The sequence below is a fragment of the Scyliorhinus canicula genome, chromosome 3 (genome assembly GCF_902713615.1).
Source record: "Scyliorhinus canicula chromosome 3, sScyCan1.1, whole genome shotgun sequence".
NCBI classification, from domain to species: Eukaryota; Metazoa; Chordata; class Chondrichthyes; order Carcharhiniformes; family Scyliorhinidae; genus Scyliorhinus; species Scyliorhinus canicula.
This window is the reverse complement of record NC_052148.1, coordinates 172,016,840-172,039,527: the sequence shown is the minus strand read 5'-3', so window position 1 is coordinate 172,039,527 and position 22,688 is coordinate 172,016,840. Positions and strand designations below refer to the sequence as shown.

Genomic DNA, 22,688 nt, shown 5'->3' with positions numbered 1-22,688 from the left:
GTCATCTGTACTATACTTAGCCGAGTAAATCTATCTGTATATATGGTCAAATAAAGAACCCACAATTACATTAAAAAAGATGAGGAATGTAACACATTCTACAACAGTGCACAAGGTCACCGTATTAGATCGATCTGCTCCATAGGTACCCAGGGTACATGTCAATAGCATTCAAAACGATATTTAAAATATTTAAATAAATGTCTAACTCCTGTTGTGGGGCCACTTTGTGAAATTTGTCTTCTCCAACACTACCAGTTGCCATATGGGGAAAAGCACACAAACCTACAGCTGCCATCACCAGTCTAGCGGCATTATCAGTGATAAAGGATTCCACTCCCTCAGCATAAAGCTACTTTGTGACCATGGGCAGTACATCATGCAGACTGTTTGCCACTTCATCCGGCTATGCTACCCCGTGCTGTACTTTAGATCCCATAAAGTCTTCATCACAAAGGCTGCCTATTTCCAGCATCCTCCACATTCTGTTATTTTAGTGCCTCAAAACCTTGATGTACTTGTTCGATTCCATACCATGTCCCACACATTCATAGTCCCTGTTTTTGCGAATCCAAGCTGGAATTTTCCAGCCCCCTCCTCCCGTGGCATGTTTCCCGTGGTGGAGATGACTCGCCCCTGGCCACCGGTGGGATCTTCTGGTCCGTCAAAATCAATAGCATTTTGTGTTGCTTCCCTGTCCCTTTGCTGGTGAACCTGCAGTAGGGGTCAACTTTGGTGGATTCTGCCAGCGGGAAGAGCTGGAGAATCTCGTACCCAGACTACTAACATCTCGGTCGGATGTTTCCATCAGTGGGATGTTCCAGTCCCAGCAATGGTGCAAGCTGCCGCAGTTTCCTGGCAGTCAGGGACGCATTCAATGGGAAACCCCCGTTGACGTCAGCGGGTTCAGAAGATCCATGGAGATCTTGAGGGAATTTGGCCAGTTTTCGGGGTACAAATTGAAGATGGGAAAAGCAAGGTGTTCCCGATTAATAGTAAGAAGTCTTACAACACCAGGTTAAAGTCCAACAGGTTTGTTTCAAACACTAGCTTTCGGAGCACTGCTCCTTCCTCAGGTGAAGGAACAGTGCTCCGGAAGCTCGTGTTTAAAACAAACCTGTTGGACTTTAACCTGGTGTTGTAAGACTTCTTACTGTGCTCACCCCAGTCCAACGGCGGCATCTCCACATCATGGCTTCCCGATTAATGCCAGAGGGCAGGAGAGGAGGTATGGGGAATTGCCGTTCCGGTGGTGGGGGTGGGTTTTCGGCATCTAGGTAGCACAGAACTAGGCCCAGCTACACAAATTGAACTTGGCACAACCGGTGGAGGGAATAAAGGCACATTTCACAAAGTGGGGTGTGCTGCCGCTGTCACTGGATGGGAGTGTGCAGACAGTTAAAATAATGGTGTTGCCCAGGTTCTTATTTGTGCTGCAGAAACTCCCCATATTTGTCCCCAAGTCCTTTTTTAGGAAGGTAAATGGGATAATTTCAGGGTTTGTGTGGGCGGGGAAGACCCCTATGGGTGAGGAGTGTTTTTGGACAAGGGGCGAGGGAGGGGGTGGCGGCTGGCATTGCTGAGTTTGCGGAATTATTATTGTGCGGTGAACATTGCAATGGTGAGGAAATGGACAGTGAAGAAGGGATTGGTTCTGGGGCGGATGGAGGTGGCGTTATGTAGGGGGACTAGACTGAGGGCACTGTTGTTGCCGCCCTTCTGTTTTTGCCGGTGCGGTAGTCCGTGAACCCTGTGGTGGTTTCAGTGTTGCGGGTGTGGAGTCAATGTAAGCAGCATTTTGGGCTGTAGGGCATGTGGGCGCTGATATGCGATAACCACAGGTTTGTGCCAGCAGGGCTGGATGCGAGGTTCTGGAGGTGGTGGCAGATGGGGACAGGTGGGGATAGAGTACTTTAGGGACATGTTTATAGGGGGTAAGTTTGCAGGTTTGGAAGAGTTGGAGGAAAAGTATGAACAACACAAAGGGAATGGTTTCCGATACCTGCAGGTGAGGGATTTTGTGAGGAGTGAGATGTTGTCTTTCCCGGGGCTGCCGCCTCCGGTGTTGAGGACAGGTTGTTAGCGGAGGACGACATTGGGGAGGGGAGAGTGTCGGATATCTACTGTGATTGATGGAGAAGGGAGGGCGCTCCGGTAGAGGAGATCAAACGTAAATGACAGGAGAAGTTGGGTGAGGAGGTGCAGGCCGGGGGAGGTTCTGGCGGGAGTTCTCGGATGTGATGTCCGAGATTCTGGAGGTGGGGGTAGCCTGGAGTCCGGAGGTGGTGATATTCGGTGTGTTGGAAGATCCTGGAGTCCAGGTGGGGAGAGAGGCCGATGTGTTGGCCTTTGCCTCCCTGATAACCCGGAGATGGATTTTGTGGTGCTGACGGGACTCAGAGCCGCCGAAGGTGGGGTTTGGGTGCGTGACCTGGCAGGAGTTCTGTGTTTGGAGAAGGTCAGGTTCGCTTTGCGGGTGTCGGAGGAAAGGTTCCCCCAGATGTGGAAACTGTTCATTGATTTCTTCAAGGTGGATTGACGGCTTGTGGGGCGGGAGAGGGAGCTTATGGGGGGCTGTGGGTGAAATATGGGGGACAATTTGGAAGGCAGGGTGTGTTGAGATGTTGGTATTGGGGAATGGTGGGGGCCTGTGTTTTCTGTTCATGTTAACGTTTAGTCTTCTGAGGTTTTCATGCACATATGTAAAATGCCTTTAGTAAAATATGTTTTAAAAATCACACAACCGGCGAATGGTGGGCTGCCTCCACTGCCACGAAACATACTGTGGGTTGCATGGAAAATCCCAACCCCAATGTGGAAATCCATTCACTCTTTTAGCCCTGTTTTTTTTCTGTAAACTCTAACTGGCTCTATACCGTTGCTAGTTGCTAGTATTCTCTGTCTGGCTCTGATCGCATACTCCCCTCATTCCTTCACCTCACCACTGAAAGCTGAGTTTTCCGTCCTACGTTTCAAATTCTCTCTCTGGACACCTCTGCCTCCGTACCTCCCTCCTTGGCTTTCCTCAAAACCAAGGTTTAAATTATACATCATCGTATTTCATTCTTTTCTGGGGCCTAAAAGGTGAGCAATCTAATGCTGCTAATACGGGGTGAGGCAAACTACAAATTCTCAAATATGGTTGGATTCTAAGTGGAAACTAGTACATCGAAGTTAGGGTGCAGCACTTCTAGCAGACCCAGTTAGAATTTCCAATCACTCCAGCACTTCACTCTCTATGTGCTGACCTTGCTCAGCACTATGGGATACTAAATGGCGTGGAGGCCCTTGCCACCATTAGTTATGGTCACACTTACAGGTTATTTACCAGTTTAGTATTTCTGGCTACTCCTTGACTTCCTGGGATTTTTTTTTTTGTCTCGCTGTGCTTGTTGCTCTTTGTCATACAAATAATCTTCCTGCAGAGCTGCCTGTAGAAATGGAGGATATCAGGAGGCGATAAGAAGAACATGCAGAGCGGGAGAAGCTGTCAGAAGAGAAAGAAGCAAGAGGACGTCAATGAAATGGAGTGAATAGGAGGCCACAATCACTTTGAGGAGTACGTTTACCTTAATTTTACTGAGGAAGAATTTTTTCGATGCTTTCACTTTACCAAGAAGGTTGTCACTGAGATATGTCTTCTATTGCAACCATGGTATGGCAGTACTGCCGGAAGATGTCAAAGGCGCCGTCTCCTTTCACCTTTATACTCTGAGCTTCTTTCAGACTGTAACAGATGGCATTAAACATCTCGAGACTGTCAATTGATGTATCAGAAGTCGTCATGTCTCCTAACAGCAGGAGAAACATTTGGATCTCCTTCCCTATTGACAAAGTGAAACAGGACAAATACCTAAAGGTTTCACCCACATTGTAGGCATCCTATGATGCAAGCTGCCATTGACTACATGCATACAATGTTCTTGGCATTGTTAGGCTATTGCAAAATACTTAATGGGTCTGCAGAGGTACATGTAACAGGAGCTTTATTGGAACACACCTTACTGTATTTTCCACAGGAATATACGGGACACCAAATCATGTGATGTTGGACCACTTGCTGTGGTGATGTACTCAGTGTATGATTAGCATATTAAACAATTAGATTTAACCCATTACGAGCCCATTATTCAATATAACACATTATCCTTCAATGCACACTGCATTATGTGCTCCCTATCACCATCGTGACATCTTAATCAATCAAAAGGAATTTTAATCTTTCTAAAGCAGCTGCTTTGTGGTCACAAGCAGCATATCGTTGTCCGCAAGCCCAGCAGCACTCATAACTCTCTTATCTTGTGTCAGTCCTCCATGCCCCCTTTGTTACAACCAAGCTGCCAAGTTACAGTTGGCTTTTGGCTAACAAGGAGCAGCCCATTTGTTCATGCACATAACTCCAGTCAGGAACCCATTCATAGCAACAGAGCTTCACTACAGAGTCATGCTGCCAAAAGGAACATCATTGAGTAAAGATTTAGTGTGCTCAAGCAATGCTTTCACTGGCTGGACCATTCTGGAGGAGCCTTGCAGTCCACCCTTGAACAAGTATGCAGATTTGACAGGCAGCACAGTGAAGCAGTGGTTAGCACTTCTACCTGCGGCGCCGAGGTCCCAGGTTCGATCCCGGTTCAGGGACATTGTCCGTGTGGAGTTTGTACATTCTCCCTGTGTTTGCATGAGTTTGGCCCCTACAATCCAAAGATGTGCAGAGTAGGTGGATTGGCCACACTAAATTGCCCCTTAATTGGAAAAAATAAATTGGGTACTCTAAATTTATTAAAATAAAAGTATGCAGATTTGACACCATCTGCTGCATGCTCCAGAGCTTTGCCTCATGAGGAACCAGCATTTACCATCATCTAGAAACTATCAGGTCCAGGAGGAGGAGAAACAAGAGGAGGACATGAAGAAGCTAAGGTAATGGTTGCCAAGGCCCTGTCTGCCTGAACTCTCAGAGACAAGTTCATCAAGAAGCACAACAATGAAGTCAGTCATTCCATTTACCCCATTCACAAACAGCACCCTCTCCACCACCCTTCATATAACCACCATGCAATTCCGTCCTTTACTACTTGTCTTGCCCTGACTTCACTACAAAATCCAGGTTGACAAGCAACATTATCAAATAAATTATGTCAATATTGATAAAAAATTACTAATGAAGCCTGGGTATTGGGGGGCTGCTGAATTTGGTTGACTAGACAGCTAGTTTATATAACATCAACACCATAGATTTCAAGCCCCATTCTAACTGTGATAGACTTAGGCCTGCCTCCTCACCCTGACCCCATAGCAAGATCACAGCATATGCTGTGGTTTGGCAACCTTCAAACAATCACTGATGTTTTCTGGGGAAGAAATATCAAGCTTGTGAAGCTTGTCTTCATGTTCCTTTTCCTATCCTAGTGCTGATCCTATGAGGTGTTTTATCAGTAACCGCAGCTCACATGGTGGAAGGCTTCTGAGTTTCCGTTGAGTACATTTCAGATGACTTTGGATCTTGGAACAACTCGGGCCTAGAGGGCCCGGTTGCAAACTCTTGCATCGCAGTAGTGTGTGCCGTAGAGATCTGGTCATTTGGCTGAGTGGTATCAGCAAAGGCAGAGCTAGTGAAGAAGCAGCCATTGGATCATCTTGAGAGGGGTTAACTCTCCCATGGAGTCCAGGGCACTCTCCTGGGGTAGTGCTTCAGTCATCTTAGACCTCTGCTGGCGAACAGTTTTCTGGAATGATGTGACACACTGGATGTTTCTTGAATTATGGTGCAGTTATTGCAGGACAGTGAGGGTAGTGGAGGAGGACAGTGCAGTGTATATTCTAGTGAATAAAGCTGTTACTTGTTGTTTGGTAGTGCACAACCTGGGAATTGCTGCAAAAAATATTCCTTTTGTCTAAGCTTTTTGCCTTGCCGTACAAGATGAGTTCAAGCTGAAAAGCTTTGACGATAATGTCTCTTTTTACGGCAATACTGTTTAGTGTTGCTGTTGGGATGAGTGCAGCAGTATTGTCTGGTACGTACAGGGTTAATGTAGGACTGAGTAAAGCACTACCTACACAATGCTGTAAGAAGGCACATGATCCAGAGTCGGGGACTGTCTAGAGATGTGTAAAGACTGAAGATGGCGTCAGTTCCATACCTGTACGCTCTGTCTATAGTTAGGACTTATTAATAAAGACTTGCTGTTAAAATACACAAGAATACTTAGCTTCCTTCATGGTGCCTGAATCAGGATTCCTCAATGAGGAAATATTTTAGCGGTTATTTTTAACTTGACAACTCTAGTTAGAGTATTAGATTTCTTCCAGCATTGCAGCCATGTTCTTGTGCCAATGCTGCTGTCATTGACATCCTCTGCTATCCCCTCCCACTGCCTCCTCAATAGATGTCCATAAAACATCCAGCCAGCTGAGGAAATGGATACCCTTGCTTTACCGGGGCCTCTGGTGAAGCATCAAGAAACCTTGCTCTGACCCTTCTTCAGCCATTCCCTTCTGAGCTCACAACACAGGTTTTGCAGCCGGAATGCACCTGCCTTCAGCTGCCGGCTGCTTTGCAGTAGCATCCTGGACGCCTGCTATCGATGTGCAGGCAATGAAAAGTGCAGGTAGCTGGGCTGTATACATAAATTATTATAATAAGAAGGTACCACCGAATTTGCATGTTCCTACATTGGCAATAACTGCCCGTGGATAGTTTGAAGGATATTCCATGACGTGTGGTGCAGTGATGGCAGGATCATACAGGATAATGGGGGAAGGCGTGTTGAGAGTGCTGTGAGTGTTGTAATTAATGAGACTGTAAGTGCTGCAAATGTGATGAGGACATATTTTCACAGTCTTCTTGAGCAGTCTTCACCTCCCACGGGCACAATCCAGTAGATCCATGCATCTATCGTTTGTCCGCTTACTTTTCTTTGAAGTGCCTTGGGACACTTTTCTACTTTAAAGGTGCCATATAAATGCAATTTGTTGTCAACGTTATAATTGTCTCAGTTAAAGGAGTGAATTGTTTTTCTCTTTTCAGCCCAGGGGAAAAGATGTACTTTACTACTCCTGGAACAGAAAGAACAATTTATCTTGTTGTTTCAGAGTTAATGCCATATAACAATTTAAAGGTTTTTTTGGGTGCTGATGTTTGCATCTACATTATTTACTGATAGGAACGTTTATATCAGGTATCAAACATCCTGCGTATTGAATAGCCCAAGCAGACTGTGTGGATTAGAATTTTGATGAGGACAGGAAAATATATGCTAGCGTGAGATTCCTTCTTTTGTTTATGGAATAGAAACAGAAGAGCTTATTTGTTTTGTCAATTTGCTTTAGGGTTTCAAACAAAGCATTATTTTCTAATTTTATTCAAACACAGTACAGTACCTAATAAGATGGAGGTGGCCTTTCTCATCCAGATTGTGGATCTACCTGGGTTTGCAGTGTGGCCTCCAATAAAATCTCCATTGCTCAATCACAGGTAGACTAGAGGGTAATTTAGGTGCTAAAGAACCTCTAAGGTAGCCAGGATGGAGTCTTAAACTGAAATGTTGGCTTAGCATGTGTTTGGTGCAAACTGCCAGTTCAGTAAAGGAGTTGAAGCTTTTGTGCTGGGAGTGGCTGGCTGGCAGATAGTTAAGGGCTGATTGCCACTTAAATTCCCTATTAATGCTCATTAGTAAAGCTGGCTGGCATTGCTGTGGCTAGCATTTGAACTAACTCCCTCTTCTAACAGCGAAGGTTTGATTTGGGGCAAGCAAGTCATGCTCAGGATCTTGCCTGCTGTTTAAAGGGATATTGCCTTTTACTTGGGAGGTCGGTTAGCTGAGTTGGCTCGACAGCTGATTAGTGATGCAGAACGATGACAACAGCGGGGGTTAATTTCCTGTACTAGTTACCATGAAGGCCCCACCTTCTGAACCATGTCCCTCACCTGAAGTGTGGTGACCCTCAGGTTAAAGCACCACCAGTCAGCTCTCTCCCTCAAAGGGGAAAGCAGCCTATGGTCATCTGGGGCTATGGCAACTTTTGTTGCCTTTTAGTGTTCATTTGCTACCGGAGGTTTGAAGTGAACTTTTTGAACAACATTAGGAGACATGCTGTGTGGCCATGGCAGGATTTCACCAACACTCTATCAACATTTATTCCATAAACTATCTGAGGTCTTTACCAGTAAAAAGTGACTCCTGTGCAAGAAGTGTTACCAGAAGAAAGGACATCTTCATCGGCATCTTGTCAAGGTTCTGCAGGAGAAATGGCAGTAGTTTACCTCCAGTGACTTTGTTCCCTTCGCTTTTTTGAATATGCAGTCATCCATCCAGTAGAAGATGGTTTCATGGAGAAAAACAACAAATTGAATAAAATCTGCCAAACCAGTAATAAAGATGATAATGGAGTGGAACCAAACACATTCCTCACCATTCCTTCGGATTTGTTTCCAAGACAATGCATCAACAATCTTTCTTCCCAAGGGCAATCCATGGAACAAGCTGCCAAAGGAAATAGTCACAGTCCCATCTCCTGAAATCTTCAAGCCCCATCTTTGGATTCGTCCCATTTAAAAGTTTTCATGATCAGGACTACCATTTAGCAGCTCAGGCCTGTTCTGACCACCTCATAAATGTTGGTGGAATATGGATATTAGTCTATGATGCGGATACAATTAAAACAGAAACTTATTTGTTTTTAAAGATGAATATTCATGAATGAGGAGCTGCTATTTCAGCAGGTTACCCGAGAGAGGCTGATTACCACAATCTCTCGATGTTCACTCTCAGTCAGTTATTCATGGCATTACAAAATGTACCGAGGAATCACACTATGAAAAAAATTATTTCAGAAAGGTACAGAGAAAAAGCAATTGTAAGAGTTAAATAATTAAGGAGGTATTTCTTAAAATGTAAAAATTTGAATCCACGTGGCTACAATTAGATGAAAATCAGTCAGTCTGACTGCTGGATACTTCTACACTCTGAGGGTGGAATCTTGGTTTGTCACAAACAATGCAGGTCCTGACACCGGTGAGCTCTGCTGGCTGAATGGTGTAACAATCTTATAGGAGGTGGTTAATTAAGAGGCCACCTCCACATTCAGGCTACGAGGAGAAAGCAGGATTAACCAATGTGTTGGATGATCAGCCATGATCGTGATGAATGGAGGAGCAGGCTCGAAGGGCCAAAAGGCCTCCTCCTCCTCCTATTTTCAATGTATCTATTGTCCAATTTGGGAAGGTGTACGGATTCCCAGAGGGGGAGGCTCAATCAGATGGCCCGGCACTCGGAATGACCAGGGTGCCTCAAAATGGAGGTGTTCGTTACAGCAATCTAAATGTTTAACATGCATTCAGGGTTGCAGCTGCCAGGGCTTCAGTGCAGAGGGGTCCACAGAATGGCTTGTGGCCACGGCTGTGGCCATCACCATCTCAGCGGTCTGTATAGGGGAGGTCAATTAACAGGGGGTATAGATTTGAGGTGATTTGTAGAAGGATTAGAGGGGGCATGAGAAAAAGCCTTTTCACTCAGAGGGTGGTGGGTGTCTGGAATTCACTTCCTAAATTGGAGGTTGAAGCTGAAATGCATAAATCATTTAAAAGTTACCTGGATCTGCACCTGAAGTGCTGTAAACTGCAAGTCTCGGACTCAGTACTGGAAAGTGGGGTTAAAATGAGCGGCTAGATTTTCTTTCTTCCCTTTTTTGGTCGGCAGAGACCCGATGGGCTGAATGGCCTCTTTCTGCACGTAACTTTCCTGTGGTTCTATGTATGAACAAGAAGACACATCAATGCATCCCCCATCCACTCCAGCCTGCCACTGGGAGAACACTTCCATTTACCTGCTGGGATACCATCTTCATTGCCAGAAAGGTTGGGTGGGAATGGTGGTGGGCTTGTCTGCCATCCCTAAGATCCCGACGATGTCATGAACATGCCCCCAGTTGGCTCCTTTGTGGGCTGAATTTTCTACCCGTTGTTTCCTCATTATCCCCACCCTGGCAAGATTGCTCAGGGGTAGGAACACAGCAGGCAGCTGATACACTAATTTCCAAATTTCCTCCCAATTCTTTCTCCTAGCCCACCTCCATGAGGTCAGGAAAATGCCATCCTAAATATTTGAAGCTTGCTAAAAAGTAAATGCAAATGATTTCTAAATGCAATCATCCTTTTCATAGAATCCCTACAGTACAGAAAGAGGCCATTTGGCCCATCGAGCCTGCATCAACTCTTCAAAAGACCATCCTACCTAGGCCCAATCCCCCTCACTGTAACCCCAGCCTAAGGGGCAATTTAGCATGGCCAACCCACCTAACCTGCTTTGGACTGTGGGAGGAAACCGGAGGAAAGCCCCATAGACACGGGGAGAACGTGAAAATTCCACACAGATAGTCACCAAGGTCGGAATCGAACCCGGACCCCTGGCACGGTGAGGCAGCAATGCGAACCACTGTGTCACCGTGCCACCCATGCCATCCTTTTTGTCTGCTTTGAACGATTTACATAGCTGTTTTAAATTGCCATCTAGTTTGGTTTGCTTGAAGGTTGATAAGTCAAGTATATTATTTCTTTACTTTGATAGAAACAGTGGGGTTATTCAGCTCTAATGGTTTCATAATCAAGAAACCAGGGATTCTAATGTTAGAAAGCCAGTAGGGCATGAGGGAGTTAAAATCTGAGCGTTGTTCATACTGCTCTCTGTATGTTCCACCTGCCTGTAGAATTCAAAGACAGTAGAATCAAATTAAAGCACTACGCTGAGACAACAACGTCTTTTTCTACTCAATTTACCCTAAAGTTCGCTTATGGACATGTCCGAATATTATAAATAATACATGTAGTTTTTTTCAGCAGAATGCCTGATATTTTATTCATCAGTCCAGCAGTAGAAGAGGCTGACAGTACACCTTTATAATGCTCTTTGGCTCCCTGCTTATAACGTTAGAACAGACATTGAGCTTTAGCGTTTGAGAAACAAAGATGCTGTTAAGTCCACGGTTGAGAATCACCAGACAAGGTAAGATGTGTGATGTGTCGGTGCAGCTGTTGCTTGCTTGTTAAGTGATGTTATATCAGATGAACTCCTTGCCTGCTGCGATAGATAAAAGGGAAGTTGAAAGGTACAGAGGAGATTGTATGGTAGATTCTGCAGTGCTATTGATTGCTGATTTGTTAATGGTCAATTTACATTAAGAATGTTGTCTGTTCCACGCAATTTGGAGATAGAAATCTTTGGCATTCCAGTCTGCTTTGCAAATAATTGCACAGCTAGATAAAATTACAAGATGTCTTTTAACTGCCAACAGGAACATAGGTAGCATAGTTCTGTGTCTGAAAGGTGTGCATTGCAGATCACACCAATATTCCTCTGTTAATTCACAGTGAGAAGATTGTAAACACTGTTCAGTGCTCCAACGGCAAATGGGCACTATACAAATTGCACTGATTGTGCATTGCAATAAGCACCTGAAGGTCAGATTTTGGATTAACTGAAGATGCCTGAAAGCTGGTGATTAAATTAAGCTTTAGATTTTTTTGAGTTGGTTCAGCTATTCAAAAAGCAGAAGTTCACATCCTGAGAATCCCAGTTTTCTTAGAATTTTGGGGCATTTGAAATAGATTTCAAATTAAAGTATAAGTCCCCAAAATTCACCACTAATTTTTCGACACCGATTCTCAATTTTACAGTTGATTAACAGAATGATTTTCATCTATCACTTTTGGGTAGAAAGTACCTCACTCCGCCTTGTCTCGTGGCTCATACGTACGAAGGTGCAATGGTTTGAAAATGACACGGTTAAAATAAAAGTTCCAGAAATACTACTGCAATTTCATCTGAGCTTGCCTCATATAACAAAGAGAGATAATTTAAAATGATTTGATTGTGCCTTGTTTGACATAAGAAACAGCTTCAGAAATCTCAAGAAAATCGGGTTTGCAGATTGATGAAAGATAAGAAATATAAATTTTTAAATCTGAAAAAGACAACACTTAGAAGGTTAATGGTGCCTTACGGGAGTGCTGCAATCAGACTGACTGGAATATCTTTTCAGTTCTCAGTTAAGGGTCAGTTGCTTATACTTGCTGTGTTGTTAATGACTGAATGGTGCAATGCCCGACCATATAAACATTTCAGCAAAGCTGTTCAGTTGGGTATGAGAGCCTGGTGGTTTTATGTATTTAACTCCTGAAAGGGATACCAAAGGTTCATGTTGTTCCTTACACAATCTATTGGGCAGCAGATGAAAATGTCAAACTGGAAATTTGCTTTTCTGCTTTTCATGGCCCCACCCATTTGTGCTTTCAGATAGTCTCATGAAGCAGTGAACAAGATAAGATAGTCCATCAGCATACTTTCCTTCAACTGCAATGTATCTCCTGAATTCACTTGCCCTCGCCTGTCTGGCTGACAGGAAAACATTAATAAAATTATGCATGAATGAAAAATCTGTGCACAAAGATAATGCACATTGTGAAATGCAAATTCTATTTTGAAACTACTTGTACAGCATTGCAAACGACCAAGGTGCAGCTAAGGTAGTAGCGACAGCACGGCTTTGAATTAAATTCTGATCTCCCCCGTGTATCTGGTGAGGTGATATTGTGACCTTGTGTGAGGAAACGGTTTTCTGGCTATGGGTTAATCCTCGTTACCAGATGACCTCTAGATAGCAGAAACTTCTGTACTTCCCTTTTTCACCTCTTGCACCCACTGGCTGTTTGTTACTCTTCATTGACCTCTTGTGATGCACAGGGCCAGAATTTCACTACCAAGGAAGGGAGCTTGAGTCAGAGAATTTCCCCATTCTGCGGCTCCACCTTGATAAATGATTATGTACAATTATCGCACCAGAATAACAGGAGCGAGTTTGACTTGGGCCCACTGATCCTGGAAGTAGATTGGTGGTGGCCACCAGGATGGGTGGAGTGCTAAGTTAGGCTGTTAGAATTCCCACTTCTGTTCTCAGGAACTTTGCTTTAAAATCTGAGACACTTTAGCCCTCATCCTTCTTAACTCATCACCTACCCATGCCCCCTCAAATGTCCGTGCTTCCTCCATACCACCACACAATCCCATGCCACCTCATGCCCCCTTCATACCACTTCATGATCCCATGCCATCTCACCCGCAAGCTCCTTCCGTGCCACCTCACATCACCCATGCTAACTCCATTGCCACTCATAGATAGATAGATGTCTGCAGCATGGAAACAGGCCCATTCGCCCAGCTGGTCCATGCTGCCCAGTTATTTCACTGGTCTCACTTGCCTGCATTTGGCCCATATCCCACTCACCCAGTATCTACTATGGGCAGGTGATGTAGGGAAGAAATTTAATCGAGCTCTCACTCATACACACTTGATAGAGAAAATTCAAAGATTTTGCATCCCTTGAAGTGGTCAGTCTGTTACAAAAACAAACAAACTTCTATTCGCTAACCACATCAAAGTTAGATAATCCTTAAATAGCCTTCTAAAACTCATTCTCAATCAGAATATGAACTCAGCCTTCTTGCTGGGATGAATGTTTTTGGACATTTTGAAACTCAACCAGTCATGTACTCAGCTGTAATAGCAACAGCTCTTTGGAAATGTTAACAAAGAAGTCAATGGAAACTGCAGGAAAAAATGGGAATGGATTTTTCTAAGCTCCACCATAAGCTCCACCACGTGTACTGTCAGTCAAAGGAGTCTGTGTTTTCTTTTTACCTCTGACAGCTGAAACCTAGTTTAGGTTGGGGATCTAAATAATTTCATATCATGAGACTGAAAAAGAGCTTATCTGCCGTTCAAGAGTCTAAGGGCTCGATCGAGTATCCTCGTCACGCCTGACTCGCTGACGTGACAAGGCTATTAAATCACGAGAGATCTCTCACTGGACAAGATCCAGATAAACATATTTAAATGAGCCAATATGTCTGTATCCTATTCTTCCATGGCCAGGGAACTAATTTTTGCATTGGGAGACCTTGCCGTGGTGCCATTTACCACTGGCCCACACAGACGTGAACCAGGCATAATGGCATCTGGGGTGAGGGGGGGGGGGCTCCCAGGCCATTAGAGACCCATGTGTGGTCAGCTCTGGGCCGGCTGGCACCCTTGCACTCCCTCTAGCATCTGGGCACCTTGGCACTGCCAGGGTGCCTGGGTGGCACTGCCATACTGTCAGAGGCATTGTCAGGGTGCCAGGCTGGCAGTGCCAATGTGCCCAGATGCCAGGTTGTCCATGCCAGGGATCGGGCCCGTGAGTGCCCTGCCCTTCAGAGGTGGGATGAGGGAGGGCTCGAGGACTCTTTAAGAAGTAAGTTGGGACTTCCGGTTGCGGCTATGACTAGCTAAGCCGCACATTTGGAAGCTCCTGCAACAAAGGTGTTTTTGGGCCAATTGGAGGGCCCCAACGGCGCTGAAAAAACGAATCCCGGTGGGGGAAGGTCCCCTGAGGAGAACTAGACCGATTTTATGGTCGGTACCCGGAGTGGAGCGGCAAGAAAAACGGCAGCAGCTCCCCAAAAAAAGCGGGGGAAGAAAATCAAAATGGCGGCCGGCGGTGCATCGGAGGAGTGGAAGAAATGGGCGGAGGAGCAGCAGGCCACTCTCCTCCGTTTTTTCACGGAGATGAAAGTGGAACTCTTAGAGTCCATGAACGCGACGGCCACCAGGTTGGTGGGAGCCCAGGCGATCCAAGAGGCGTCGATTAAAGATCTGCAGCAGGAGATGACCGCGAGGGAGGAGGAGGCCACAGTCATCGGGGCAAAGGTGGAGGTGCACGAGGCACTCCACATGAAGTGGCAGAGCCGCTTCGAGGAGCTGGACACTCGGATGAGGAGGAAAAATTTGAGGATCCTGGGCCTGGAAGAAGGCCTGGAGGGGTCGGATCTCCCGGGATATGTAGCGGAGATGCTGAGCTCCCTGATGGGGGAAGGGGCCGGTCCGGCGCCCCTGGAATTGGAAGAGGCATACCGGGTCATGGCCAGGAGGCCTAGGGCAAACGAGCCCCCGAGGGCGGTGCTGGTGCGGTTCCAGCGGCTAAGTGATCGAGAGAAAGTCCTGAGGTGGGCTAAAAGGGAGAAAAGCAGCAAGTGGCAGAACTCGACGGTAAGGGTGTACCAGGACTGGAGTGCGGAGGTGGCAAAGCGGCGGGCCCGGTACAACCGGACAAAGGCGGTGCTACACGCGAAAAAGATCAAATTTGGAATGCTGCAACCGGCGCGCTTGTGGGTCACCTACAAGGACCGACATCATTATTTCGAGTCCCCAGAGGAGGCCTGGACCTTTGTACAAGAGGAAAAGTTGGACACGAACTAAAACCTGGGAGCACCGGCGGTCGTAGCCGCCTGGGGACTCTTGATTGAGCAAGTGGCCCTTTTCTTTTTCAGGCCAGGTCGGAACTGGGTAACAGTTTCGTGGATTGTTTGTGGTGTTTTTTCTCGAACGGTTGACTTTTCTGAATATTTTGAAGGTTTCGAGTTGTTGGGTGTTTCTGTATATTTGTACTGTTGAAATCTCTATGGTGGGTCGTTGGCTTCTTATGGGGTGTTTTTTCCCGTTTCCAATTTCCCTTAGTTATTTACCCCTCTTACCCTTTTTCTTTGGGTGCTTGGGGGGGTTTTTGGTTCTTTTTTTTCTTTTCGGGTTATGGTTATCTGCGGTTATTTATACTGTTTGATGGAGGGTGATGGTTGGGCACACTGTTAGTTGATAGTTAGTTAATTATTTTGTTATTTAAGTATGTAGTTAAGTATTTATGTATTTAGTTGCCATTGGGTATTTGTATTTATATTGTTAAGTTGGGGAGACGGGACGGGGGGGAGCGGGTTGATTATGCGGGTCTTTCTCGGGGGTTTTAAGGGGATCTTTCACGGGCGCAGATGGGATGAACCGGGAGGAGTCGGAATGTGGCAGGAGCAGCCGGGTCAGCGGAGACCAGCTGACTCTCGGGAGTACGATGTGGGGTACATCGCGGCTAGGAGGGGTCCTAGCCGGGGGGGGGGGGGGGGGTGGGGAAAGGGGGGGGGGGAAAGGGGGGGGGGGCTGGGGGGGGACACCGGGTTGCTGCTGGAAAGACCAGGTACGAGAAGGGGAGAGCCGGGGGGGGTGGGGGGGGGGGGGGGGGCCATCGCTATGGGAAGCGGGTCAGAAAAGAAGGGATGACCCGGGGCGAGCAAGGGACAAGACATGGCTAATCGACAGGGAGTAGGGACGGGTCGCTCTGCGACCCGACTGATCACGTGGAACGTAAGGGGGCTGAATGGGCCGGTCAAAAGATCAAGGGTCTTCTCACACCTGAAGGGACTGAAGGCTGATGTAGCAATGCTGCAGGAGACTCATTTGAGGGTAGCAGATCAGGTCCGCCTGAGAAGGGGGTGGGTGGGACAGGTGTTCCACTCAGGCTTGGATATCAAAAACCGGGGGGTGGCGATTTTGGTGGGAAAGAGGGTGTCGTTTGTGGCGGCAGAGGTGGTGGCAGACAAGGAGGGCAGGTACGTGATGGTGAGGGGTAGGCTGCAGGGAGAGAATGTGGTACTGGTAAATGTGTATGCCCCGAACTGGGACGACGCGGGTTTTATGAGGCGCCTGTTGGGCCTCATCCCGGGACTGGAGGCAGGGGGTCTGATCATGGGAGGGGACTTTAATACGGTGTTAGACCCTGGGCTGGATAGATCGAGTTCCAGGACGAATAGGAGGCCGGCAGCGGCAGAGGTGTTAAGGGGGTTCATGGAGCAGATGGGAGGGGTAGACCCATGGAGATTTGGTAGGCCTAGGGCGAGGGAGTATTCTTTTTTCTCCCACGTCCACGGAGTGTACTCTAGGATCGATTTTTTCGTATTGAACAGGGGGCTGATACCGAGAGTGCAGGACACGGAGTACTCGGCCATTGCGATATCGGACCATGCACCACATTGGGTGGACGTGGACATGGGGGAGGCGCGGGACCAACGCCCGTTGTGGCGCCTGGATGTAGGGCTGTTGGCGGACGAAGAGGTGTGCAGAAGGGTGAGAACGGGCATTGAGAACTATCTGGGTACGAATGACACAGGTGAGGTGCAGGTGGGGACGGTCTGGGAGGCCTTGAAAGCAGTGATTAGAGGAGAGCTGATCTCCATAAGGGCACACAGAGAGAGGAAGGAGAGGCAGGAAAGGGAGAGGCTGGTGGGGGAGCTCCTAGAAGTAGATAGGAAATATGCGGCGGCGCCAGAGGAGGGGCTATTAAGGGAGCGGCGTAGCTTGCAGGCCAGGTTCGACCTACTGACCACTAGGAAGGCGGAAATGCAGTGGAGAAGGGCGCAGGGTGCGGCGTATGAGTATGGGGAAAAGGCGAGCAGGATGCTGGCACACCAGCTTCGTAAGCGAGATGCAGCCAGAGAGATTGGGGGAGTGAGAGAGAGGGGTGGGGACGTAGTGCAGAAGGGGCAAGAGGTGAATAGGGTCTTTAGGGACTTCTATAGGGAATTGTATAGGTCTGAACCGCCGAAGAGGAGAGGGGGAATGAAGAACTTTCTCGACAAATTGGGGTTCCCAAAGGTACAGGAGGAGCTGGTGGAAGGGTTGGGGGCGCCGATAGAGCTGCAGGAGCTAATTAAAGGGATAGGCCAGATGCAGGCGGGGAAGGCGCCGGGGCCGGATGGGTTCCCGGTGGAGTTTTACAGGAAATTTGTGGACTTGGTGGGTCCAGTGCTGGTGCGAGCCTTTAATGAGGCGCGCGAGGGGGGGGTTCTGCCTCCAACAATGTCGCAGGCCCTGATCTCCTTGATTTTGAAGCGGGACAAGGACCCGGTCCAGTGCGGGTCCTACAGGCCCATCTCCCTCCTGAATGTTGACGCCAAGCTGTTAGCAAAGGTCCTGGCAACCAGGATAGAGGACTGTGTGCCAGGGGTAGTCCATGAAGACCAGACGGGGTTCGTGAAGGGACGCCAACTTAACACAAATGTCCGGAGATTGTTAAATGTGATTATGATGCCAGCAGTGGAAGGGGAGGCGGAGATAGTGGTAGCGCTGGACGCGGAGAAGGCATTTGACAGGGTGGAGTGGGAATACTTGTGGGAGACGTTGGAAAGGTTTGGGTTTGGGGAGGGATTTATCAAGTGGGTAAAACTGCTCTATTCAGCTCCGATGGCAAGTGTGGTAACAAACGGGAGGAGGTCAGAATATTTTGGGCTCCATCGAGGTACTAGGCAGGGATGTCCCCTATCTCCCTTACTCTTTGCATTAGCGATTGAGCCGTTGGCGATGGCACTGAGGGGTTCAGGGGGGTGGAGAGGACTGACAAGGGGAGGGGAGGAACATCGGGTCTCGCTCTATGCGGATGATTTGTTGTTGTATGTGGCAGACCCGGAGGGGGGAATGCCGGAGGTAATGGGGATACTAGCGGAGTTCGGGGACTTTTCGGGATATAAATTAAATCTGGGGAAAAGTGAGGTCTTTGTAATACACCCGGGAGACCAAGGGGAGGGAATTGGGAGGCTACCCTTCAAAAGAGCAGTTAAAAGTTTTAGGTATTTGGGGGTGCAGGTGGCAAAGAACTGGGGGACCCTCCACAAGTTGAACTTTTCCAGACTGGTGGAACAGATGGAGGAGGAGTTTAAGAGGTGGGACATGGTGCCGCTGTCGCTGGCAGGGAGGGTGCAGTCAGTTAAAATGACGGTCCTCCCGAGGTTCTTGTTTTTGTTCCAGTGTCTGCCCATCTTCCTCCCCAGGGCCTTTTTCAAGAAGGTAACGAGTAGTATCATGGGTATGTGTGGGCACATGGCACCCCGAGAGTTAGAAGGGTCTTTTTGGAGCGGAGTAGGGATAGTGGAGGGCTGGCGTTACCCAACCTTTCAGGATATTACTGGGCGGCAAATACATCGATGGTACGAAAGTGGATGATGGAAGGGGAGGGGGCAGCCTGGAAGCGCATGGAGAGGGCGTCCTGCGGCAACATAAGCTTAGGGGCACTGGTAACGGCACCATGGCCGCTCCCTCCCACGAGGTATACCACGAGCCCAGTGGTGGCGGCCACCCTCAAGATCTGGGGGCAGTGGAGGCGACACAGGGGGGAAGTGGGAGGTCTGATAGGGGCACCACTAAGAGGGAACCACAGATTTGCGCCGGGAAACACAGGAGGGGGATTCCAGAGCTGGCAGAGGGCGGGTATTAGACAACTGAGGGACTTGTTTATAGAGGGGAGGTTTGCGAGCCTGGGAGAGCTGGAGGAGAAATTTGGGCTCCCCCCGGGGAACACGTTCAGGTACCTCCAAGTGAAGGCATTTGCCAGACGACAGGTAGCGGGGTTCCCCGCGCTCCCCGACAGGGGGGTGAGTGATAGGGTGCTATCAGGGGTCTGGGTCGGGGAGGGGAAGATCTCGGACATCTATAAGATTATGCAGGAGGTGGAGGAGGTACCAGTAGAGGAGCTGAAAGATAAGTGGGAGTTAGAGCTGGGGGAACAGATAGAGGACGGGACATGGGCAGACGCCCTGGAGAGGGTCAACTCGTCGTCGTCATGTGCGAGACTAAGTCTCATTCAATTTAAGGTACTGCATAGAGCCCACATGACGGGGACAAGGATGAGTCGGTTTTTCGGGGGGGAAGACAGGTGTATTAGATGTTCGGGAAGCCCTGCGAATCATGCACATATGTTTTGGGCATGTCCGGCACTGGAGGAGTTCTGGAAGGGGGTGGCAGGGACGGTGTCGAGAGTGGTGGGGTCCAGGGTCAAGCCAGGATGGGGACTTGCGATCTTCGGGGTTGGGGTGGAACCGGGGGTACAGGAGGCGAGGGAGGCTGGAATATTAGCCTTTGCGTCCTTGGTGGCTCGGAGGAGGATCCTGATTCAGTGGAGGGACGAAAGGCCTCCGAGTGTTAACACCTGGTTAAACGACATGGCAAACTTCATCCAATTGGAAAGGATCAAATTCGCCCTGAGAGGGTCGGTGCAGGGGTTTTCCAGGCGATGGCAACCCTTCCTAGACCTCTTGGATCAGAGATAGAAACTGAGGCCGTGACAGCAGCAACCCGGGAGGGGAGGGGAGGGCGGGAGGGAGGGGGGAGGGGGGGGGGGGGGAGGGGGGAGAAAGACGAAGGAAGTACGGTAGCGGTGGTGGCACGGGCAAGGCCTGCCCGAGGACGCTGCTAGAAATGATAAGTTGGTCTGACTGTCGGTTCGCCGGCGGGGGGGGGGGGGGGGGGGGGGGGGGGGGGACGCGCGGGTAGGGGGGGGGGGGGACTTTTTTTCTTTTTCTTGTTAAGTAGGGGGGTTTGACTTTGTTTTGTTATAATTTAAATGTGAATGTAGGGGGGGTTAAAATGTTTGTATTTTGAAAAATTCAATAAAAATTATTTAAAAAAAAAAGAAGTAAGTTGGGGCAGTGGGGAGGTTGGGAGATCATAGTGGGGTGTCTGAGGAAGTTGAAAGATCAGGGCGGCTGATGCAACCATCGAGTCACTCGGAGACTCGAGTCGAAGTAAACAGTGGTTTTAGATAGATAGATAGAACAGTACAGCACAGAACAGGCCCTTCAGCCCTCGATGTTGTGCCGAGCAATGATCACCCTACTTAAACCCACGTAACCCGTATCCCAACAATCCCCCCATTAACCTTACACTACGGGCAATTTAGCATGGCCAATCCACCTAACCTGCACATCTTTGGACTGTGGGAGGAAACCGGAGCACCCGGAGGAAACCCACGCACACACGGGGAGGACGTGCAGACTCCACACAGACAGTGACCCAGCCGGGAATCGAACCTGGGACCCTGGATCTGTGAAGCATTGATGCTAACCACCATGCTACCGTGAGGCCCTCTTAATCAGTTTTAATCAGCTTACAACTTTGCCTGCCTGCGACCGGTACAATACTAAAGGCGGTCCCGCAGGTCTGCTGCTCTTATACTTCCTCTAAAGGGCGGAGCCATGGGCGGAGCCCGTACATGCTTCACATCTCCCCCTGTGGGTGAAGCCACACAGTGGCCCATAGATGGAGCCCACAGGGTTAATAACATGGTATGACGTGATACAGTATACTAGTGAATTAACAGTATTTATACATTCACCACAGCGGCATTTAAAAATGGCTCCCCGATCCACAAGTACAGGAAATGAGGTACGTACGGCCTCAGCACTTCAATCGTTGAGGCCAAAAAAATGATAGCTTTTCACAGCATTTGAAAGATCCTGCTGTACGCACCCAAAACAAGCCTCTGATTTTTCACGTTAGGTCCTAACCTTTATGTCTTCTTCATAAAGTTCTGACTCACACACTATGACCAGCTTTGGCAAAGAGTCATTGGACTCGAAACATTAGTTCTTTTCTCTCCCTACCGATGCTGCCAGACCTGCTGAGATTTTCCACCATTTTCTCGTTCGTTTCACAATGGGTTAAGATTTTTGGAGTGTGGAAATGGGGGGTGTTTAAACTCAGCACTATTTTCAAATAGTCATGCGGTGTTTGTGTTTCCTGCCTGTGATTTGCATCACGCCCCCTTTTCCTCACTGGCAAAAATGGTATCAGCTAGAAATGGGGACAGGACCTCCGCATCTTCCACATCGCCATTTGTGAAGGTTTCCTGATTTGTCCAGACTTTAAGAAAATCCAGCCCACAGTGTCAGCTGCAGATTCCCATGTGATCCATATCGAGCTGAGACTTTTTCAGTTACACACTAATCTTCATCTATATGATTGATTTGCTCTTCTGATTGCAATGTTCTTACCATAATACATACTGTGACTGCTTACAAGCTATTTCTGCCCATTAATTCAGCCATTGTCGCTCTGTTTTACCAGCTGATCCTTAGCTCCCTGCCATGCCTGCTGCCTTTGGAAGGCATCCAGGTCCCTAATTTTGTTAGCACCTGAAATCAGATGAGAATCTTCTGGTGAGAGTTGGTGATGGTGTGCAGAAACAGAGGCTGGAGGACCATCCTAAATTTGTCCTCTGACCTTATGATGATAATATGGGCCACATCTTACCTTTTGGGAGCTTTATCACTTTTATCCATCACAGAGACACATATGAAAGTTCATGGCATACGAGGTGGGATAAGGGGTCACAGAACCAAAGTTCATGGCATACGAGGTGGGATAAGGGGGTCACAGAACCAAAGTTCATGGCATACGAGGTGGGATAAGGGGTTACAGAACCAATCAGGAAAGGGGTGATGGCATATTAGCTGTCACCTGCTGTTCTGTTGTGGAGCCAAGGGGAAGACACCTGACAGGTAAATCTCCACAGAAAAGCAGCCATTTCAAAGTTTTGGGACCTTTCTTTGAGCAGAATCTAGTGGCCCCTTTAAGAATCGCTGATTAAGATGCACGTGACCTGAAAGAATTGTCGGAGCTGGCGCAACGCAAACTCCAATTCGAACAAATTAATTTAGTAATCCTCATCTAAAATGAGTGCTGGAACATCATTCCAATATTGAAATGACGCCTTAGTTTGCTTCAGGCCTCAACAGGATAGTCTGATAAAAGACCTGGGGCACTTAAGCAGTGTGGCTCAAACACCAGTGCAGATGGACAGGCCTCTGTCCTGTTCAACTGGTTTATTGTTGCGCCTATCCTAGGCCTACGACAAAGTTGCATTGGTGCTGAACACAGGCGGTGGGGCAGCTGAGCCATTGAAATCTCTGCTCGCATCGGCACGACCAAAACACTCCGCCGGCATGAAAGGCTGGAAAATTCTGGGCCGCCATCTCTCATGGTGTATCTCTCCCTCTGTATTTTCA

General features: G+C 48.0%; 1 protein-coding gene across 3 annotated transcripts in view; it reads left to right on the top strand.

Moving 5' to 3' along the window:
* arhgap24 (Rho GTPase activating protein 24) overlaps positions 1–22,688 on the top strand; it is a 1,044,996-nt gene that overhangs the window by 522,966 nt on the left and 499,342 nt on the right. The window contains exon 1 of one of the 3 annotated variants that reach the window (XM_038791765.1): positions 10,982–11,000. The exons of the other annotated variants lie outside the window; for them this stretch is intronic. The gene's annotated coding sequence lies outside the window, so the exon portion shown is untranslated. Of the gene's footprint in view, positions 1–10,981; positions 11,001–22,688 lie in introns of those variants that run through there. 3 annotated transcript variants of the gene reach the window in all.